The following is a 13555-nucleotide window of genomic DNA, read 5'->3' on the forward strand; positions in this document are numbered from 1 at the left end:
TGAACCTTGTAAATACACCAAATCTATTTAAACCAATTTTCTTTTATGTCTCATTCTTTTAACCACTAGTCATCTCTCACAGTTAAATCTGACCCCATTTTAGTCTTGTAACTCGGCTGATAAGGCCGATTGTTACACTTTTATGGGAGACCGCCTGGGAATACCAGGTGCTGTAAGCTTTTGCCTTTTCTTCACTATTTATATAATATGCTGGCTTTTACGGAGGCTGATCTTTAAATAGCCCACTTTTTGGAGCAGCCCTCGCTTATGGCCATACCGCGCTGTGAGCGCCCGATCTCGTCTGATCTCGGAAGCTAAGCAGCGTCGGGCCTGGTTAGTACTTGGATGGGAGACCGCCTGGGAATACCAGGTGCTGTAAGCTTTTGCCTTTTCTTCACTATTTATATAATATGCTGGCTTTTACGGAGGCTGATCTTTAAATAGCCCACTTTTTGGAGCAGCCCTCGCTTATGGCCATACCGCGCTGAGAGCGCCCGATCTCGTCTGATCTCGGAAGCTAAGCAGCGTCGGGCCTGGTTAGTACTTGGATGGGAGACCGCCTGGGAATACCAGGTGCTGTAAGCTTTTGCCTTTTCTTAACTATTTATATAATATGCTGGCTTTTAGAAAGACTTGTTTTACCGCTCTATTTATTACAATCATTTACATGTATTATAGAGTTTTAAGTGTTTTACATGTTTTTTAGGCCATTTTATTACTCTTAACATTTTAAGTGTATGTGTCTTTAATAAATGGATGGTTGGCCTGTCATGTGACTAGACACATGACAGGAAGCAGGAAGTACAACTGTATAAGAGAGCAGCATGACAAACAAAGGACAGTCACCAAACTGTTGGATTGAGGAGTTGCTAATTTTAGAGCTCACCTTTCCATTCATCACCTGCAAACTTTGGATTACACTTTCTGTGGATTGTATATACACTGGTGGACACTCACATTGGACTTATCAACACACTGGGGTTCTTGGACTGTTTTTAGGGTATGGACAAATGAACTGTATTCTTTTAACAGAGTTTACCTGTTTTTAGGGTATGGACAAATGAACTGTATTCTTTTAACAGAGTTTACCTAGTTTTATCGTGTTGTTTTAAAGTCTTTTATGTGAACCTTGTAAATACACCAAATCTATTTAAACCAATTTTCTTTTATGTCTCATTCTTTTAACCACTAGTCATCTCTCACAGTTAAATCTGACCCCATTTTAGTCTTGTAACTCGGCTGATAAGGCCGATTGTTACACTTTTATGGGAGACCGCCTGGGAATACCAGGTGCTGTAAGCTTTTGCCTTTTCTTCACTATTTATATAATATGCTGGCTTTTACGGAGGCTGATCTTTAAATAGCCCACTTTTTGGAGCAGCCCTCGCTTATGGCCATACCGCGCTGTGAGCGCCCGATCTCGTCTGATCTCGGAAGCTAAGCAGCGTCGGGCCTGGTTAGTACTTGGATGGGAGACCGCCTGGGAATACCAGGTGCTGTAAGCTTTTGCCTTTTCTTCACTATTTATATAATATGCTGGCTTATACGGAGGCTGATCTTTAAATAGCCCACTTTTTGGAGCAGCCCTGGCTTATGGCCATACCGCGCTGAGAGCGCCCGATCTCGTCTGATCTCGGAAGCTAAGCAGCGTCGGGCCTGGTTAGTACTTGGATGGCAGACCGCCTGGGAATACCAGGTGCTGTAAGCTTTTGCCTTTTCTTAACTATTTATATAATATGCTGGCTTTTAGAAAGACGTGTTTTACCGCTCTATTTATTACAATCATTTACATGTATTATAGAGTTTTAAGTGTTTTACATGTTTTTTAGGCCATTTTATTACTCTTAACATTTTAAGTGTATGTGTCTTTAATAAATGGATGGTTGGCCTGTCATGTGACTAGACACATGACAGGAAGCAGGAAGTACAACTGTATAAGAGAGCAGCATGACAAACAAAGGACAGTCACCAAACTGTTGGATTGAGGAGTTGCTAATTTTAGAGCTCACCTTTCCATTCATCACCTGCAAACTTTGGATTACACTTTCTGTGGATTGTATATACACTGGTGGACACTCACATTGGACTTATCAACACACTGGGGTTCTTGGACTGTTTTTAGGGTATGGACAAATGAACTGTATTCTTTTAACAGAGTTTACCTGTTTTTAGGGTATGGACAAATGAACTGTATTCTTTTAACAGAGTTTACCTAGTTTTATCGTGTTGTTTTAAAGTCTTTTATGTGAACCTTGTAAATACACCAAATCTATTTAAACCAATTTTCTTTTATGTCTCATTCTTTTAACCACTAGTCATCTCTCACAGTTAAATCTGACCCCATTTTAGTCTTGTAACTCGGCTGATAAGGCCGATTGTTACACTTTTATGGGAGACCGCCTGGGAATACCAGGTGCTGTAAGCTTTTGCCTTTTCTTCACTATTTATATAATATGCTGGCTTTTACGGAGGCTGATCTTTAAATAGCCCACTTTTTGGAGCAGCCCTCGCTTATGGCCATACCGCGCTGTGAGCGCCCGATCTCGTCTGATCTCGGAAGCTAAGCAGCGTCGGGCCTGGTTAGTACTTGGATGGGAGACCGTCTGGGAATACCAGGTGCTGTAAGCTTTTGCCTTTTCTTAACTATTTATATAATATGCTGGCTTATACGGAGGCTGATCTTTAAATAGCCCACTTTTTGGAGCAGCCCTGGCTTATGGCCATACCGCGCTGAGAGCGCCCGATCTCGTCTGATCTCGGAAGCTAAGCAGCGTCGGGCCTGGTTAGTACTTGGATGGGAGACCGCCTGGGAATACCAGGTGCTGTAAGCTTTTGCCTTTTCTTCACTATTTATATAATATGCTGGCTTTTAGAAAGACGTGTTTTACCGCTCTATTTATTACAATCATTTACATGTATTATAGAGTTTTAAGTGTTTTACATGTTTTTTAGGCCATTTTATTACTCTTAACATTTTAAGTGTATGTGTCTTTAATAAATGGATGGTTGGCCTGTCATGTGACTAGACACATGACAGGAAGCAGGAAGTACAACTGTATAAGAGAGCAGCATGACAAACAAAGGACAGTCACCAAACTGTTGGATTGAGGAGTTGCTAATTTTAGAGCTCACCTTTCCATTCACCACCTGCAAACTTTGGATTACACTTTCTGTGGATTGTATATACACTGGTGGACACTCACATTGGACTTATCAAAACACTGGGGTTCTTGGACTGTTTTTAGGGTATGGACAAATTAACTGTATTCTTTTAACAGAGTTTACCTGTTTTTAGGGTATGGACAAATGAACTGTATTCTTTTAACAGAGTTTACCTAGTTTTATCGTGTTGTTTTAAAGTCTTTTATGTGAACCTTGTAAATACACCAAATCTATTTAAACCAATTTTCTTTTATGTCTCATTCTTTTAACCACTAGTCATCTCTCACAGTTAAATCTGACCCCATTTTAGTCTTGTAACTCGGCTGATAAGGCCGATTGTTACACTTTTATGGGAGACCGCCTGGGAATACCAGGTGCTGTAAGCTTTTGCCTTTTCTTCACTATTTATATAATATGCTGGCTTTTACGGAGGCTGATCTTTAAATAGCCCACTTTTTGGAGCAGCCCTCGCTTATGGCCATACCGCGCTGTGAGCGCCCGATCTCGTCTGATCTCGGAAGCTAAGCAGCGTCGGGCCTGGTTAGTACTTGGATGGGAGACCGCCTGGGAATACCAGGTGCTGTAAGCTTTTGCCTTTTCTTCACTATTTATATAATATGCTGGCTTTTACGGAGGCTGATCTTTAAATAGCCCACTTTTTGGAGCAGCCCTCGCTTATGGCCATACCGCGCTGAGAGCGCCCGATCTCGTCTGATCTCGGAAGCTAAGCAGCGTCGGGCCTGGTTAGTACTTGGATGGGAGACCGCCTGGGAATACCAGGTGCTGTAAGCTTTTGCCTTTTCTTAACTATTTATATAATATGCTGGCTTTTAGAAAGACGTGTTTTACCGCTCTATTTATTACAATCATTTACATGTATTATAGAGTTTTAAGTGTTTTACATGTTTTTTAGGCCATTTTATTACTCTTAACATTTTAAGTGTATGTGTCTTTAATAAATGGATGGTTGGCCTGTCATGTGACTAGACACATGACAGGAAGCAGGAAGTACAACTGTATAAGAGAGCAGCATGACAAACAAAGGACAGTCACCAAACTGTTGGATTGAGGAGTTGCTAATTTTAGAGCTCACCTTTCCATTCACCACCTGCAAACTTTGGATTACACTTTCTGTGGATTGTATATACACTGGTGGACACTCACATTGGACTTATCAACACACTGGGGTTCTTGGACTGTTTTTAGGGTATGGACAAATGAACTGTATTCTTTTAACAGAGTTTACCTGTTTTTAGGGTATGGACAAATGAACTGTATTCTTTTAACAGAGTTTACCTAGTTTTATCGTGTTGTTTTAAAGTCTTTTATGTGAACCTTGTAAATACACCAAATCTATTTAAACCAATTTTCTTTTATGTCTCATTCTTTTAACCACTAGTCATCTCTCACAGTTAAATCTGACCCCATTTTAGTCTTGTAACTCGGCTGATAAGGCCGATTGTTACACTTTTATGGGAGACCGCCTGGGAATACCAGGTGCTGTAAGCTTTTGCCTTTTCTTCACTATTTATATAATATGCTGGCTTTTACGGAGGCTGATCTTTAAATAGCCCACTTTTTGGAGCAGCCCTCGCTTATGGCCATACCGCGCTGAGAGCGCCCGATCTCGTCTGATCTCGGAAGCTAAGCAGCGTCGGGCCTGGTTAGTACTTGGATGGGAGACCGCCTGGGAATACCAGGTGCTGTAAGCTTTTGCCTTTTCTTCACTATTTATATAATATGCTGGCTTTTAGAAAGACGTGTTTTACCGCTCTATTTATTACAATCATTTACATGTATTATAGAGTTTTAAGTGTTTTACATGTTTTTTAGGCCATTTTATTACTCTTAACATTTTAAGTGTATGTGTCTTTAATAAATGGATGGTTGGCCTGTCATGTGACTAGACACATGACAGGAAGCAGGAAGTACAACTGTATAAGAGAGCAGCATGACAAACAAAGGACAGTCACCAAACTGTTGGATTGAGGAGTTGCTAATTTTAGAGCTCACCTTTCCATTCACCACCTGCAAACTTTGGATTACACTTTCTGTGGATTGTATATACACTGGTGGACACTCACATTGGACTTATCAACACACTGGGGTTCTTGGACTGTTTATAGGGTATGGACAAATTAACTGTATTCTTTTAACAGAGTTTACCTGTTTTTAGGGTATGGACAAATGAACTGTATTCTTTTAACAGAGTTTACCTAGTTTTATCGTGTTGTTTTAAAGTCTTTTATGTGAACCTTGTAAATACACCAAATCTATTTAAACCAATTTTCTTTTATGTCTCATTCTTTTAACCACTAGTCATCTCTCACAGTTAAATCTGACCCCATTTTAGTCTTGTAACTCGGCTGATAAGGCCGATTGTTACACTTTTATGGGAGACCGCCTGGGAATACCAGGTGCTGTAAGCTTTTGCCTTTTCTTCACTATTTATATAATATGCTGGCTTTTACGGAGGCTGATCTTTAAATAGCCCACTTTTTGGAGCAGCCCTCGCTTATGGCCATACCGCGCTGAGAGCGCCCGATCTCGTCTGATCTCGGAAGCTAAGCAGCGTCGGGCCTGGTTCGTACTTGGATGGGAGACCGCCTGGGAATACCAGGTGCTGTAAGCTTTTGCCTTTTCTTCACTATTTATATAATATGTTGGCTTTTACGGAGGCTGATCTTTAAATAGCCCACTTTTTGGAGCAGCCCTGGCTTATGGCCATACCGCGCTGAGAGCGCCCGATCTCGTCTGATCTCGGAAGCTAAGCAGCGTCGGGCCTGGTTAGTACTTGGATGGGAGACCGCCTGGGAATACCAGGTGCTGTAAGCTTTTGCCTTTTCTTCACTATTTATATAATATGCTGGCTTTTAGAAAGACGTGTTTTACCACTCTATTTATTACAATCATTTACATGTATTATAGAGTTTTAAGTGTTTTACATGTTTTTTAGGCCATTTTATTACTCTTAACATTTTAAGTGTATGTGTCTTTAATAAATGGATGGTTGGCCTGTCATGTGACTAGACACATGACAGGAAGCAGGAAGTACAACTGTATAAGAGAGCAGCATGACAAACAAAGGACAGTCACCAAACTGTTGGATTGAGGAGTTGCTAATTTTAGAGCTCACCTTTCCATTCACCACCTGCAAACTTTGGATTACACTTTCTGTGGATTGTATATACACTGGTGGACACTCACATTGGACTTATCAACACACTGGGGTTCTTGGACTGTTTTTAGGGTATGGACAAATGAACTGTATTCTTTTAACAGAGTTTACCTGTTTTTAGGGTATGGACAAATGAACTGTATTCTTTTAACAGAGTTTACCTAGTTTTATCGTGTTGTTTTAAAGTCTTTTATGTGAACCTTGTAAATACACCAAATCTATTTAAACCAATTTTCTTTTATGTCTCATTCTTTTAACCACTAGTCATCTCTCACAGTTAAATCTGACCCCATTTTAGTCTTGTAACTCGGCTGATAAGGCCGATTGTTACACTTTTATGGGAGACCGCCTGGGAATACCAGGTGCTGTAAGCTTTTGCCTTTTCTTCACTATTTATATAATATGCTGGCTTTTATGGAGGCTGATCTTTAAATAGCCCACTTTTTGGAGCAGCCCTCGCTTATGGCCATACCGCGCTGAGAGCGCCCGATCTCGTCTGATCTCGGAAGCTAAGCAGCGTCGGGCCTGGTTAGTACTTGGATGGGAGACCGCCTGGGAATACCAGGTGCTGTAAGCTTTTGCCTTTTCTTCACTATTTATATAATATGCTGGCTTTTAGAAAGACTTGTTTTACCGCTCTATTTATTACAATCATTTACATGTATTATAGAGTTTTAAGTGTTTTACATGTTTTTTAGGCCATTTTATTACTCTTAACATTTTAAGTGTATGTGTCTTTAATAAATGGATGGTTGGCCTGTCATGTGACTAGACACATGACAGGAAGCAGGAAGTACAACTGTATAAGAGAGCAGCATGACAAACAAAGGACAGTCACCAAACTGTTGGATTGAGGAGTTGTTAATTTTAGAGCTCACCTTTCCATTCACCACCTGCAAACTTTGGATTACACTTTCTGTGGATTGTATATACCCTGGTGGACACTCACATTGGACTTATCAACACACTGGGGTTCTTGGACTGTTTTTAGGGTATGGACAAATGAACTGTATTCTTTTAACAGAGTTTACCTGTTTTTAGGGTATGGACAAATGAACTGTATTCTTTTAACAGAGTTTACCTAGTTTTATCGTGTTGTTTTAAAGTCTTTTATGTGAACCTTGTAAATACACCAAATCTATTTAAACCAATTTTCTTTTATGTCTCATTCTTTTAACCACTAGTCATCTCTCACAGTTAAATCTGACCCCATTTTAGTCTTGTAACTCGGCTGATAAGGCCGATTGTTACACTTTTATGGGAGACCGCCTGGGAATACCAGGTGCTGTAAGCTTTTGCCTTTTCTTCACTATTTATATAATATGCTGGCTTTTACGGAGGCTGATCTTTAAATAGCCCACTTTTTGGAGCAGCCCTCGCTTATGGCCATACCGCGCTGTGAGTGCCCGATCTCGTCTGATCTCGGAAGCTAAGCAGCGTCGGGCCTGGTTAGTACTTGGATGGGAGACCGCCTGGGAATACCAGGTGCTGTAAGCTTTTGCCTTTTCTTCACTATTTATATAATATGCTGGCTTTTACGGAGGCTGATCTTTAAATAGCCCACTTTTTGGAGCAGCCCTCGCTTTTGGCCATACCGCGCTGAGAGCGCCCGATCTCGTCTGATCTCGGAAGCTAAGCAGCGTCGGGCCTGGTTAGTACTTGGATGGGAGACCGCCTGGGAATACCAGGTGCTGTAAGCTTTTGCCTTTTCTTAACTATTTATATAATATGCTGGCTTTTAGAAAGACGTGTTTTACCGCTCTATTTATTACAATCATTTACATGTATTATAGAGTTTTAAGTGTTTTACATGTTTTTTAGGCCATTTTATTACTCTTAACATTTTAAGTGTATGTGTCTTTAATAAATGGATGGTTGGCCTGTCATGTGACTAGACACATGACAGGAAGCAGGAAGTACAACTGTATAAGAGAGCAGCATGACAAACAAAGGACAGTCACCAAACTGTTGGATTGAGGAGTTGCTAATTTTAGAGCTCACCTTTCCATTCACCACCTGCAAACTTTGGATTACACTTTCTGTGGATTGTATATACACTGGTGGACACTCACATTGGACTTATCAACACACTGGGGTTCTTGGACTGTTTTTAGGGTATGGACAAATGAACTGTATTCTTTTAACAGAGTTTACCTGTTTTTAGGGTATGGACAAATGAACTGTATTCTTTTAACAGAGTTTACCTAGTTTTATCGTGTTGTTTTAAAGTCTTTTATGTGAACCTTGTAAATACACCAAATCTATTTAAACCAATTTTCTTTTATGTCTCATTCTTTTAACCACTAGTCATCTCTCACAGTTAAATCTGACCCCATTTTAGTCTTGTAACTCGGCTGATAAGGCCGATTGTTACACTTTTATGGGAGACCGCCTGGGAATACCAGGTGCTGTAAGCTTTTGCCTTTTCTTCACTATTTATATAATATGCTGGCTTTTACGGAGGCTGATCTTTAAATAGCCCACTTTTTGGAGCAGCCCTCGCTTATGGCCATACCGCGCTGTGAGCGCCCGATCTCGTCTGATCTCGGAAGCTAAGCAGCGTCGGGCCTGGTTAGTACTTGGATGGGAGACCGCCTGGGAATACCAGGTGCTGTAAGCTTTTGCCTTTTCTTCACTATTTATATAATATGCTGGCTTTTACGGAGGCTGATCTTTAAATAGCCCACTTTTTGGAGCAGCCCTCGCTTATGGCCATACCGCGCTGAGAGCGCCCGATCTCGTCTGATCTCGGAAGCTAAGCAGCGTCGGGCCTGGTTAGTACTTGGATGGGAGACCGCCTGGGAATACCAGGTGCTGTAAGCTTTTGCCTTTTCTTCACTATTTATATAATATGCTGGCTTTTAGAAAGACGTGTTTTACCACTCTATTTATTACAATCATTTACATGTATTATAGAGTTTTAAGTGTTTTACATGTTTTTTAGGCCATTTTATTACTCTTAACATTTTAAGTGTATGTGTCTTTAATAAATGGATGGTTGGCCTGTCATGTGACTAGACACATGACAGGAAGCAGGAAGTACAACTGTATAAGAGAGCAGCATGACAAACAAAGGACAGTCACCAAACTGTTGGATTGAGGAGTTGCTAATTTTAGAGCTCACCTTTCCATTCACCACCTGCAAACTTTGGATTACACTTTCTGTGGATTGTATATACACTGGTGGACACTCACATTGGACTTATCAACACACTGGGGTTCTTGGACTGTTTTTAGGGTATGGACAAATGAACTGTATTCTTTTAACAGAGTTTACCTGTTTTTAGGGTATGGACAAATGAACTGTATTCTTTTAACAGAGTTTACCTAGTTTTATCGTGTTGTTTTAAAGTCCTTTATGTGAACCTTGTAAATACACCAAATCTATTTAAACCAATTTTCTTTTATGTCTCATTCTTTTAACCACTAGTCATCTCTCACAGTTAAATCTGACCCCATTTTAGTCTTGTAACTCGGCTGATAAGGCCGATTGTTACACTTTTATGGGAGACCGCCTGGGAATACCAGGTGCTGTAAGCTTTTGCCTTTTCTTCACTATTTATATAATATGCTGGCTTTTACGGAGGCTGATCTTTAAATAGCCCACTTTTTGGAGCAGCCCTCGCTTATGGCCATACCGCGCTGAGAGTGCCCGATCTCGTCTGATCTCGGAAGCTAAGCAGCATCGGGCCTGGTTAGTACTTGGATGGGAGACCGCCTGGGAATACCAGGTGCTGTAAGCTTTTGCCTTTTCTTCACTATTTATATAATATGCTGGCTTTTAGAAAGACTTGTTTTACCGCTCTATTTATTACAATCATTTACATGTATTATAGAGTTTTAAGTGTTTTACATGTTTTTTAGGCCATTTTATTACTCTTAACATTTTAAGTGTATGTGTCTTTAATAAATGGATGGTTGGCCTGTCATGTGACTAGACACATGACAGGAAGCAGGAAGTACAACTGTATAAGAGAGCAGCATGACAAACAAAGGACAGTCACCAAACTGTTGGATTGAGGAGTTGCTAATTTTAGAGCTCACCTTTCCATTCACCACCTGCAAACTTTGGATTACACTTTCTGTGGATTGTATATACACTGGTGGACACTCACATTGGACTTATCAACACACTGGGGTTCTTGGACTGTTTTTAGGGTATGGACAAATGAACTGTATTCTTTTAACAGAGTTTACCTGTTTTTAGGGTATGGACAAATGAACTGTATTCTTTTAACAGAGTTTACCTAGTTTTATCGTGTTGTTTTAAAGTCTTTTATGTGAACCTTGTAAATACACCAAATCTATTTAAACCAATTTTCTTTTATGTCTCATTCTTTTAACCACTAGTCATCTCTCACAGTTAAATCTGACCCCATTTTAGTCTTGTAACTCGGCTGATAAGGCCGATTGTTACACTTTTATGGGAGACCGCCTGGGAATACCAGGTGCTGTAAGCTTTTGCCTTTTCTTCACTATTTATATAATATGCTGGCTTTTACGGAGGCTGATCTTTAAATAGCCCACTTTTTGGAGCAGCCCTCGCTTATGGCCATACCGCGCTGAGAGCGCCCGATCTCGTCTGATCTCGGAAGCTAAGCAGCGTCGGGCCTGGTTAGTACTTGGATGGGAGACCGCCTGGGAATACCAGGTGCTGTAAGCTTTTGCCTTTTCTTCACTATTTATATAATATGCTGGCTTTTAGAAAGACTTGTTTTACCGCTCTATTTATTACAATCATTTACATGTATTATAGAGTTTTAAGTGTTTTACATGTTTTTTAGGCCATTTTATTACTCTTAACATTTTAAGTGTATGTGTCTTTAATAAATGGATGGTTGGCCTGTCATGTGACTAGACACATGACAGGAAGCAGGAAGTACAACTGTATAAGAGAGCAGCATGACAAACAAAGGACAGTCACCAAACTGTTGGATTGAGGAGTTGCTAATTTTAGAGCTCACCTTTCCATTCACCACCTGCAAACTTTGGATTACACTTTCTGTGGATTGTATATACCCTGGTGGACACTCACATTGGACTTATCAACACACTGGGGTTCTTGGACTGTTTTTAGGGTATGGACAAATGAACTGTATTCTTTTAACAGAGTTTACCTGTTTTTAGGGTATGGACAAATGAACTGTATTCTTTTAACAGAGTTTACCTAGTTTTATCGTGTTGTTTTAAAGTCTTTTATGTGAACCTTGTAAATACACCAAATCTATTTAAACCAATTTTCTTTTATGTCTCATTCTTTTAACCACTAGTCATCTCTCACAGTTAAATCTGACCCCATTTTAGTCTTGTAACTCGGCTGATAAGGCCGATTGTTACACTTTTATGGGAGACCGCCTGGGAATACCAGGTGCTGTAAGCTTTTGCCTTTTCTTCACTATTTATATAATATGCTGGCTTTTACGGAGGCTGATCTTTAAATAGCCCACTTTTTGGAGCAGCCCTCGCTTATGGCCATACCGCGCTGTGAGCGCCCGATCTCGTCTGATCTCGGAAGCTAAGCAGCGTCGGGCCTGGTTAGTACTTGGATGGGAGACCGCCTGGGAATACCAGGTGCTGTAAGCTTTTGCCTTTTCTTCACTATTTATATAATATGCTGGCTTTTACGGAGGCTGATCTTTAAATAGCCCACTTTTTGGAGCAGCCCTCGCTTTTGGCCATACCGCGCTGAGAGCGCCCGATCTCGTCTGATCTCGGAAGCTAAGCAGCGTCGGGCCTGGTTAGTACTTGGATGGGAGACCGCCTGGGAATACCAGGTGCTGTAAGCTTTTGCCTTTTCTTAACTATTTATATAATATGCTGGCTTTTAGAAAGACGTGTTTTACCGCTCTATTTATTACAATCATTTACATGTATTATAGAGTTTTAAGTGTTTTACATGTTTTTTAGGCCATTTTATTACTCTTAACATTTTAAGTGTATGTGTCTTTAATAAATGGATGGTTGGCCTGTCATGTGACTAGACACATGACAGGAAGCAGGAAGTACAACTGTATAAGAGAGCAGCATGACAAACAAAGGACAGTCACCAAACTGTTGGATTGAGGAGTTGCTAATTTTAGAGCTCACCTTTCCATTCACCACCTGCAAACTTTGGATTACACTTTCTGTGGATTGTATATACACTGGTGGACACTCACATTGGACTTATCAACACACTGGGGTTCTTGGACTGTTTTTAGGGTATGGACAAATGAACTGTATTCTTTTAACAGAGTTTACCTGTTTTTAGGGTATGGACAAATGAACTGTATTCTTTTAACAGAGTTTACCTAGTTTTATCGTGTTGTTTTAAAGTCTTTTATGTGAACCTTGTAAATACACCAAATCTATTTAAACCAATTTTCTTTTATGTCTCATTCTTTTAACCACTAGTCATCTCTCACAGTTAAATCTGACCCCATTTTAGTCTTGTAACTCGGCTGATAAGGCCGATTGTTACACTTTTATGGGAGACCGCCTGGGAATACCAGGTGCTGTAAGCTTTTGCCTTTTCTTCACTATTTATATAATATGCTGGCTTTTACGGAGGCTGATCTTTAAATAGCCCACTTTTTGGAGCAGCCCTCGCTTATGGCCATACCGCGCTGTGAGCGCCCGATCTCGTCTGATCTCGGAAGCTAAGCAGCGTCGGGCCTGGTTAGTACTTGGATGGGAGACCGCCTGGGAATACCAGGTGCTGTAAGCTTTTGCCTTTTCTTCACTATTTATATAATATGCTGGCTTTTACGGAGGCTGATCTTTAAATAGCCCACTTTTTGGAGCAGCCCTCGCTTATGGCCATACCGCGCTGAGAGCGCCCGATCTCGTCTGATCTCGGAAGCTAAGCAGCGTCGGGCCTGGTTAGTACTTGGATGGGAGACCGCCTGGGAATACCAGGTGCTGTAAGCTTTTGCCTTTTCTTAACTATTTATATAATATGCTGGCTTTTAGAAAGACGTGTTTTACCGCTCTATTTATTACAATCATTTACATGTATTATAGAGTTTTAAGTGTTTTACATGTTTTTTAGGCCATTTTATTACTCTTAACATTTTAAGTGTATGTGTCTTTAATAAATGGATGGTTGGCCTGTCATGTGACTAGACACATGACAGGAAGCAGGAAGTACAACTGTATAAGAGAGCAGCATGACAAACAAAGGACAGTCACCAAACTGTTGGATTGAGGAGTTGCTAATTTTAGAGCTCGCCTTTC

The 13555-nt window shown here is 40.5% G+C and overlaps 22 non-coding genes across 22 annotated transcripts; all 22 read left to right on the forward strand.

Moving 5' to 3' along the window:
* Positions 1–263: 263 nt before the first annotated feature.
* On the forward strand, positions 264–382 carry LOC141295462 (5S ribosomal RNA). The gene has a single exon (XR_012341073.1). It is a non-coding gene; the product is annotated as a 5S ribosomal RNA (ribosomal RNA).
* An 84-nt stretch (positions 383–466) lies between these two features.
* LOC141312650 (5S ribosomal RNA) lies at positions 467–585 on the forward strand. Its single transcript, XR_012349250.1, has one exon. It is a non-coding gene; the product is annotated as a 5S ribosomal RNA (ribosomal RNA).
* Positions 586–1386: 801 nt separating this feature from the next.
* Positions 1387–1505, forward strand: LOC141295468 (5S ribosomal RNA). Its single transcript, XR_012341074.1, has one exon. It is a non-coding gene; the product is annotated as a 5S ribosomal RNA (ribosomal RNA).
* Positions 1506–1589: 84 nt separating this feature from the next.
* LOC141315669 (5S ribosomal RNA) lies at positions 1590–1708 on the forward strand. Its single transcript, XR_012351085.1, has one exon. It is a non-coding gene; the product is annotated as a 5S ribosomal RNA (ribosomal RNA).
* Positions 1709–2509: 801 nt separating this feature from the next.
* Positions 2510–2628, forward strand: LOC141297759 (5S ribosomal RNA). Its single transcript, XR_012341451.1, has one exon. It is a non-coding gene; the product is annotated as a 5S ribosomal RNA (ribosomal RNA).
* An 84-nt stretch (positions 2629–2712) lies between these two features.
* Positions 2713–2831, forward strand: LOC141312748 (5S ribosomal RNA). Its single transcript, XR_012349269.1, has one exon. It is a non-coding gene; the product is annotated as a 5S ribosomal RNA (ribosomal RNA).
* An 801-nt stretch (positions 2832–3632) lies between these two features.
* LOC141295477 (5S ribosomal RNA) lies at positions 3633–3751 on the forward strand. The gene has a single exon (XR_012341079.1). It is a non-coding gene; the product is annotated as a 5S ribosomal RNA (ribosomal RNA).
* Positions 3752–3835: 84 nt separating this feature from the next.
* LOC141312856 (5S ribosomal RNA) lies at positions 3836–3954 on the forward strand. The gene has a single exon (XR_012349362.1). It is a non-coding gene; the product is annotated as a 5S ribosomal RNA (ribosomal RNA).
* Positions 3955–4755: 801 nt separating this feature from the next.
* On the forward strand, positions 4756–4874 carry LOC141312978 (5S ribosomal RNA). Its single transcript, XR_012349374.1, has one exon. It is a non-coding gene; the product is annotated as a 5S ribosomal RNA (ribosomal RNA).
* Positions 4875–5675: 801 nt separating this feature from the next.
* Positions 5676–5794, forward strand: LOC141313965 (5S ribosomal RNA). The gene has a single exon (XR_012350036.1). It is a non-coding gene; the product is annotated as a 5S ribosomal RNA (ribosomal RNA).
* An 84-nt stretch (positions 5795–5878) lies between these two features.
* On the forward strand, positions 5879–5997 carry LOC141313100 (5S ribosomal RNA). Its single transcript, XR_012349385.1, has one exon. It is a non-coding gene; the product is annotated as a 5S ribosomal RNA (ribosomal RNA).
* Positions 5998–6798: 801 nt separating this feature from the next.
* LOC141313222 (5S ribosomal RNA) lies at positions 6799–6917 on the forward strand. The gene has a single exon (XR_012349396.1). It is a non-coding gene; the product is annotated as a 5S ribosomal RNA (ribosomal RNA).
* An 801-nt stretch (positions 6918–7718) lies between these two features.
* Positions 7719–7837, forward strand: LOC141313765 (5S ribosomal RNA). Its single transcript, XR_012349842.1, has one exon. It is a non-coding gene; the product is annotated as a 5S ribosomal RNA (ribosomal RNA).
* An 84-nt stretch (positions 7838–7921) lies between these two features.
* Positions 7922–8040, forward strand: LOC141312812 (5S ribosomal RNA). Its single transcript, XR_012349318.1, has one exon. It is a non-coding gene; the product is annotated as a 5S ribosomal RNA (ribosomal RNA).
* An 801-nt stretch (positions 8041–8841) lies between these two features.
* On the forward strand, positions 8842–8960 carry LOC141295485 (5S ribosomal RNA). Its single transcript, XR_012341080.1, has one exon. It is a non-coding gene; the product is annotated as a 5S ribosomal RNA (ribosomal RNA).
* Positions 8961–9044: 84 nt separating this feature from the next.
* On the forward strand, positions 9045–9163 carry LOC141313335 (5S ribosomal RNA). The gene has a single exon (XR_012349413.1). It is a non-coding gene; the product is annotated as a 5S ribosomal RNA (ribosomal RNA).
* An 801-nt stretch (positions 9164–9964) lies between these two features.
* LOC141318196 (5S ribosomal RNA) lies at positions 9965–10083 on the forward strand. Its single transcript, XR_012352526.1, has one exon. It is a non-coding gene; the product is annotated as a 5S ribosomal RNA (ribosomal RNA).
* Positions 10084–10884: 801 nt separating this feature from the next.
* LOC141313455 (5S ribosomal RNA) lies at positions 10885–11003 on the forward strand. The gene has a single exon (XR_012349533.1). It is a non-coding gene; the product is annotated as a 5S ribosomal RNA (ribosomal RNA).
* An 801-nt stretch (positions 11004–11804) lies between these two features.
* On the forward strand, positions 11805–11923 carry LOC141295492 (5S ribosomal RNA). The gene has a single exon (XR_012341081.1). It is a non-coding gene; the product is annotated as a 5S ribosomal RNA (ribosomal RNA).
* Positions 11924–12007: 84 nt separating this feature from the next.
* On the forward strand, positions 12008–12126 carry LOC141312823 (5S ribosomal RNA). The gene has a single exon (XR_012349329.1). It is a non-coding gene; the product is annotated as a 5S ribosomal RNA (ribosomal RNA).
* Positions 12127–12927: 801 nt separating this feature from the next.
* LOC141295499 (5S ribosomal RNA) lies at positions 12928–13046 on the forward strand. Its single transcript, XR_012341082.1, has one exon. It is a non-coding gene; the product is annotated as a 5S ribosomal RNA (ribosomal RNA).
* An 84-nt stretch (positions 13047–13130) lies between these two features.
* Positions 13131–13249, forward strand: LOC141313577 (5S ribosomal RNA). The gene has a single exon (XR_012349654.1). It is a non-coding gene; the product is annotated as a 5S ribosomal RNA (ribosomal RNA).
* Positions 13250–13555: the final 306 nt, after the last annotated feature.

The sequence above is a fragment of the Garra rufa genome, chromosome 1 (genome assembly GCF_049309525.1).
Source record: "Garra rufa chromosome 1, GarRuf1.0, whole genome shotgun sequence".
Classification (NCBI taxonomy): Eukaryota; Metazoa; Chordata; class Actinopteri; order Cypriniformes; family Cyprinidae; genus Garra; species Garra rufa.